General features: G+C 44.0%; 1 non-coding gene across 1 annotated transcript; it reads right to left on the reverse strand.

The window, feature by feature from the left end:
- Positions 1–790: 790 nt before the first annotated feature.
- On the reverse strand, positions 791–904 carry LOC140274180 (U5 spliceosomal RNA). Its single transcript, XR_011908156.1, has one exon. It is a non-coding gene; the product is annotated as a U5 spliceosomal RNA (small nuclear RNA).
- Between the last annotated feature and the right edge of the window lie 4,999 nt (positions 905–5,903).

Here is a 5,903-nt window from a genome sequence, read left to right on the forward strand (position 1 = left end):
ATACAAAGTTTGTTGTTTATTGTTGAAACTTCATCAGAAGTGAAGAAATAAATGAATGCCTATCAACAAATTGACCTTCTGTTGACCTTCGGGGAGGTGAGTATCTTCACTAGACTCACCTGTCTGCTTTTCCTCCTCATTTAGCGTAGCTCCACCCTCTGCCTGTGAATTCTCACAGACGTCAACACTGAGTGGTGAGGCCTCTACAGGCCCCTCCCCTTTTTGCTCCTCACTTCCAATCCAAGCTTTTGGCGGGATGTTTGAATTTATTGGGTCAACCTCTTCACTTTGTTCACCAACTGCCACCTTTGGTCCTTCTCTTTGTTGGCTTGACTGTGGCTTTACCGTCTTTAATTTGTTGGCAAAAGATTTAGGGCAATCTCTGAAGAGGTGATTTAATTCTCCACAGAGATTACATTTCCTGCCATTTGGACACTCTCCAAAAGTTTGCCCAATTTCTCTGCTCTTCCCACATAACACCTTGGTACAAGCCTCAACCAGGTGCCCATGCTCACCACACTTGCGGCAGAACTTGGGCTGCCCCTGGTAGTGGATGTAACCTCGGTTTTCAAGGTGGCCAGAGTGTCGCCCACCCGCTGCACTGAGCACTCTTCAGCCCTTTTAAATGGTATAACTTTGCACTCCCGCACGCTCCAGCAAGCACCATTCAAGCAACAACTTTGCACTCCAGCTTCGAACATCGGCACAGTCGCAACAAGTAAGGCGACTCTACTCAGAGAAGTCACTCTGCACAGTAACAAGATTTCTTTTGCACAGACAGAAAGGGCTTCACCCGCAAAGGTAAAGCCTGCCAAAAATAGAAACAACTCATTAGTGCTGCTCTCCACAGAAATCTTTAGTAAAAGGCGAAAGACTTGTACGTTATGAAGAGAAACCAGAGTACGATTATCCGTCACTGCGGGAGCAGGGCATCAGGCTTGTTGGCATAGCCACCTTCCCCATGGTGAGCTTTGCTTGGTTGAGACGCTTGCTCCCCCCCCCTTGCTCCTCGGCTGACCAAGTAGGAACAATCGGGCCCTATTCGATGGCTGCCTTGTCTTTTACTCTGTGCAAAAGACAAGGCAGCAACAAAAACACCACGAGAATCCCGTATTGAGGCTTTGTTCTGACCGCTCATTCGGGGTCGCGTTTCTTTCAAGCAATTCTCCTGGTTAGCCCACACTCGGCTCGCTCCCATAGCCGTGTTAAAGTCTACTTCGCATTCACTCTCTTTTCTCAGCAGACTCTTGGGATTTTATCTATAAAATGAATTCCTTCACTCAAACTATGTGAAAACTGCTTTGTCCTTAATATTTACCATGTCTAGAAAGATTTAAACAAAAAAAACAACGTTGTACTTTGCAGTAAAAGAAAGAGCAAATCTAAAGTTTCAGGAATCCGAGAATAAGCTTACTTTCATGAGTTCTTCACGATTTCGGATTTTGCTATAAAATGAATTCCTTCACTCAAACTAAATTAAAACTGCTAAACCGCTAATCTGTTATATGTAAGGCAGATGTCAAATTCACCGAAATAGGATCAAAGGGTATTCGGCCAATCGAGCTGTAGCAGCTTCGGTAAAAGAGTATAACTTGAAGAGTTTGTGAATAAAGGTGTGCGCACACATAGTGTGCTGTACGAAAATAGGCAGGGAGCAATGCCGGCTGGGGTATATGTTCTTGTATGTTGTCTGACTGTTTGATTTGAATGTGTTGTGTAAGTGTCCTGTTGAATGTTACATGTTTGGGCTTTGACACGCTTCACTGTGGTTGTTAACTGTGTGGTGTGTCCTGAAATGTTATATGTTTGGGCTGTGTGACATGCTTAATGCTTGTCAGTAGCTACCCACTTATTCATATACTATCAAAGTATGTCCGGACTTCTTATGTTGTCAGTTCCCATCAAAAGCGGAGGCGGAGCTCTTCGGATGCAAGTGGGTGTGAATATCCCACCATACAAGTATGGTGGAGAGGAAGCTGTGAATGGCCGACCATAGTAAAAGGCGGGTGAGAGAAGGTGCGAATGTCAAACCATACATAATCAAAACAGGGAGCGGAGGTGTTCTGCTGTAAGAAGGTGTGAATGTCCAACCATAGTTGGTAAAAAGCGGGTAAGAAAAGGTTAAAATACCCGACTGTACACAATCAATAGCGGGAGCGGAGTTGTTCGGCTACTAAAAGGTGTGAAAGTCCGACCATGGTTTGTAAAAAGCGGGTAAGAAAAGGTGCGAATGCCCGACAATGTATGATCAAAAGAGGGAGTGGAGGTTTTCGGCTGCAAGAAGGTCTGAATGTCCAACCATAATTTGTAAAAACCGGGGAAGAAAAGGCTCGAAAGCCCGACTATACACCATCAAAGGTGGGAGCGGAGGTGTTCAGCTGCAAGACGGTCTGAATGTCCATCAATAATTGCTAGAAAACATGAAAGAAAATTTTCGAATATCAAACTGCACATGATCATAAGCGGGAGAGGAGGTGTTCAGCTGCAAGAAGGTGTGAATGTCTACCCATAATTACTGAAAAATGGGTAAGAAAAGGTGCGAATGCCTAACCATACATAATCAAAAGAGGGAGCGGAGGTGTTCCGCTGTAAGACGGTGTGAATGTCCGACCATAGATGGTAAAAAGCGGGTAAGAAAAGGTTAAATTACCCGACTGTACACAATCAAAAGAGGGAACGGAGTTGTTCAGCTAAGAGAAGGTGTGAAAGTCCGACCTTGGTTTGTAAAAAGCGGGTAAGAAAAGGTTCGTATGCCCGAATATACACCATCAAAAGCGGAAGCGGAGGTGTTCGGCTGCAAGATATTGTGAACGTCCGACCAAAGTTTGTAAAAAGCAGTTAAGAAAAGGTTCGAATATCTAACCAAACATAATCAAAAGCGGGAGCAGAGCTGTTCGACTGGAAGTAGGTGTGAATGTCAGATCATAATTTGCAAAAAGCTGATGAGAAAGGGTGAGAATGCCCGACTATACATCATCAAATGCGGGAGCGGAGTTGTTCGGCTGTGAGTAGGTGTGAATCTCCGACCATAATTGCTGAAAAATGTGTTAGAATAGGTAAAAATGCCGGTCCATACATCATCAAAAGCGAGAGAGGTTGTGTTCGGCTGCAAGTAGGTGTGAATGTCCAGCCATAATTACTCACAAACGGGTAAGAAAAGGTAGTATTGCCAGACCATATATGATCAAAACAGGGAGCGGAGGTGGTTCAGCTGCAAGAAGGTTTGAATGTCCGACTAAAGTTCAAATATATTAAAGAAAGCGGGAGGAGAGGTCTTCGGATGAGAGTGGTTGAAAATTTCCAACCATAATGTATAAAATGCGGTGAAAAAAAGGTGTGATAGAACACTAAAAGGTGGAGCGGAAGTGTTCGGCTGCAAGAAGGTGTGAATATCCGACTATATTTGGTGAAAAGCAGGTGAAGCAAGGTCTGAATGCCCAACCTTATATCATCAAAAGCGAGATCAGAGGTGTTTGGCTGCAAGAAGGCCATAGTTTGCCAAAAGCGGGTAAGGTGCGAATGTCCGACTAAATATCAACAAAATTTGGGGCAGAGGTCTTCGGATGCAAGTGGGTGTGAATATCCAACCATACAAGTATGGTGGAGAGGAAGCTGTGAATAGCCGACCATAGTTTGGAAAAAGCGGGTAAGAAAAGGTTTGAATACCCGAACATACACCATCAAAAGAGGGAGCGGAGGTGTTCCGCTGTACGAAGGTGTGAATGTCCGACCATAGTTGGTAAAAAGCGGGTAAGAAAAGGTTAAAATACCCGACTGTACACAATCAATAGCGGGAGCGGAGTTGTTCGGCTACTAAAAGGTGTGAAAGTCCGACCCTGGTTTGTAAAAAGCGGGTAAGAAAAGGTTCGAATGCCCGAACATACACCAACAAAAGAGGGAGCGGAGGTGTTCGGCTGCAAGAAGGTGTGAACGTCCGACCAAAGTTTGTAAAAAAGCAGTTAAGAAAAGGTTCGAATATCTAACCAAACATAATCAAAAGCGGGAGCAGAGCTGTTCGACTGCAAGTAGGTGTGAATGTCAGAGAATAATTTGCAAAAAGCTGATGAGAAAGGGTGAGAAATCCCGACTATACACCATCAAATGCGGTAGCGGAGTTGTTCGGCTGTGAGTAGGTGTGAATCTCCGACCATAATTGCTGAAAAATGTGTTAGAATAGGTAAAAATGCCGGTCCATACATCATCAAAAGCGAGAGAGGTTGTGTTCGGCTGCAAGTAGGTGTGAATGTCCAGCCATAATTACTCACAAACGGGTAAGAAAAGGTAGTATTGCCAGACCATATATGATCAAAACAGGGAGCGGAGGTGGTTCAGCTGCAAGAAGGTTTGAATGTCCGACTAAAGTTCAAATATATTAAAGAAAGCGGGAGGAGAGGTCTTCGGATGAGAGTGGTTGAAAATTTCCAACCATAATGTATAAAATGCGGTGAAAAAAAGGTGTGATAGAACACTAAAAGGTGGAGCGGAAGTGTTCGGCTGCAAGAAGGTGTGAATATCCGACTATATTTGGTGAAAAGCAGGTGAAGCAAGGTCTGAATGCCCAACCTTACATCATCAAAAGCGAGATCAGAGGTGTTTGGCTGCAAGAAGGCCATAGTTTGCCAAAAGCGGGTAAGGTGCGAATGTCCGACTAAATATCAACAAAATTTGGGGCAGAGGTCTTCGGATGCAAATGGGTGTGAATATCCAACCATACAAGTATGGTGGAGAGGAAGCTGTGAATAGCCGACCATAGTTTGGAAAAAGCGGGTAAGAAAAGGTTTGAATACCCGAACATACACCATCAAAAGAGGGAGCGGAGGTGTTCCGCTGTACGAAGGTGTGAATGTCCGACCATAGTTGGTAAAAAGCGGGTAAGAAAAGGTTAAAATACCCGACTGTACACAATCAATAGCGGGAGCGGAGTTGTTCAGCTACTAAAAGGTGTGAAAGTCCGACCCTGGTTTGTAAAAAGCGGGTAAGAAAAGGTTCGAATGCCCGAACATACACCAACAAAAGAGGGAGCGGAGGTGTTCGGCTGCAAGAAGGTGTGAACGTCCGACCAAAGTTTGTAAAAAAGCAGTTAAGAAAAGGTTCGAATATCTAACCAAACATAATCAAAAGCGGGAGCAGAGCTGTTCGACTGCAAGTAGGTGTGAATGTCAGAGAATAATTTGCAAAAAGCTGATGAGAAAGGGTGAGAAATCCCGACTATACACCATCAAATGCGGTAGCGGAGTTGTTCGGCTGTGAGTAGGTGTGATTCTCCAACCATAAATGCTGAAAATTGTGTTAGAAAAGGTAAGAATGCCGGTCCATACATCATCAAAAGCGGGAGAGGTGGTGTTCGGCTGCAAGTAGGTGTGAATGTCCATTAATAATTGCTTTAAAACATGAAAGAAAATTTTCGAATATCAAACCTTACATGATCATTAGCGGGAGAGGAGGTGTTCAGCTGCAAGAAGGTTTGAATATCCACCCATAATTACTGAAAAATGGGTAGGAAAAGATGCGAATGTCCAACCATAAATCATCAAAAGCAGGAGTGGAGTTGTTCAGCTACAAGAAGGTATGAAAGTCCAACCATGGTTTGTAAAAAGCGGGTAAGAGAAGGTTCGAATACCCGAATATATACCATCAAAAGCGGAAGCGGGGGTGTTCGGCTGCAAGAAGGTGTGAACGTCCGACCAAAGTTTGTAAAAAGCAGTTAAGAAAAGGTTTGAATATCCAACCGAACATAATCAAAAGCGGGAGCAGAGCTGTTCGACTACAAGTAGGTGTGAATGTCAGATCATAATTGCTGAAAAATGTGATAGAAAAGACTAGAATGCCGGACAATACATCATCAAAAGCGGGAGAGGTGGTTTTTCGGCTGCAAGTAGGTGTGAATGTCCAGCCATAATTAC

Source organism: Leuresthes tenuis, unplaced genomic scaffold, assembly GCF_036924035.1.
Source record: "Leuresthes tenuis unplaced genomic scaffold, fLeuTen1.0.hap1 SCAF_17, whole genome shotgun sequence".
NCBI lineage: Eukaryota > Metazoa > Chordata > Actinopteri > Atheriniformes > Atherinopsidae > Leuresthes > Leuresthes tenuis.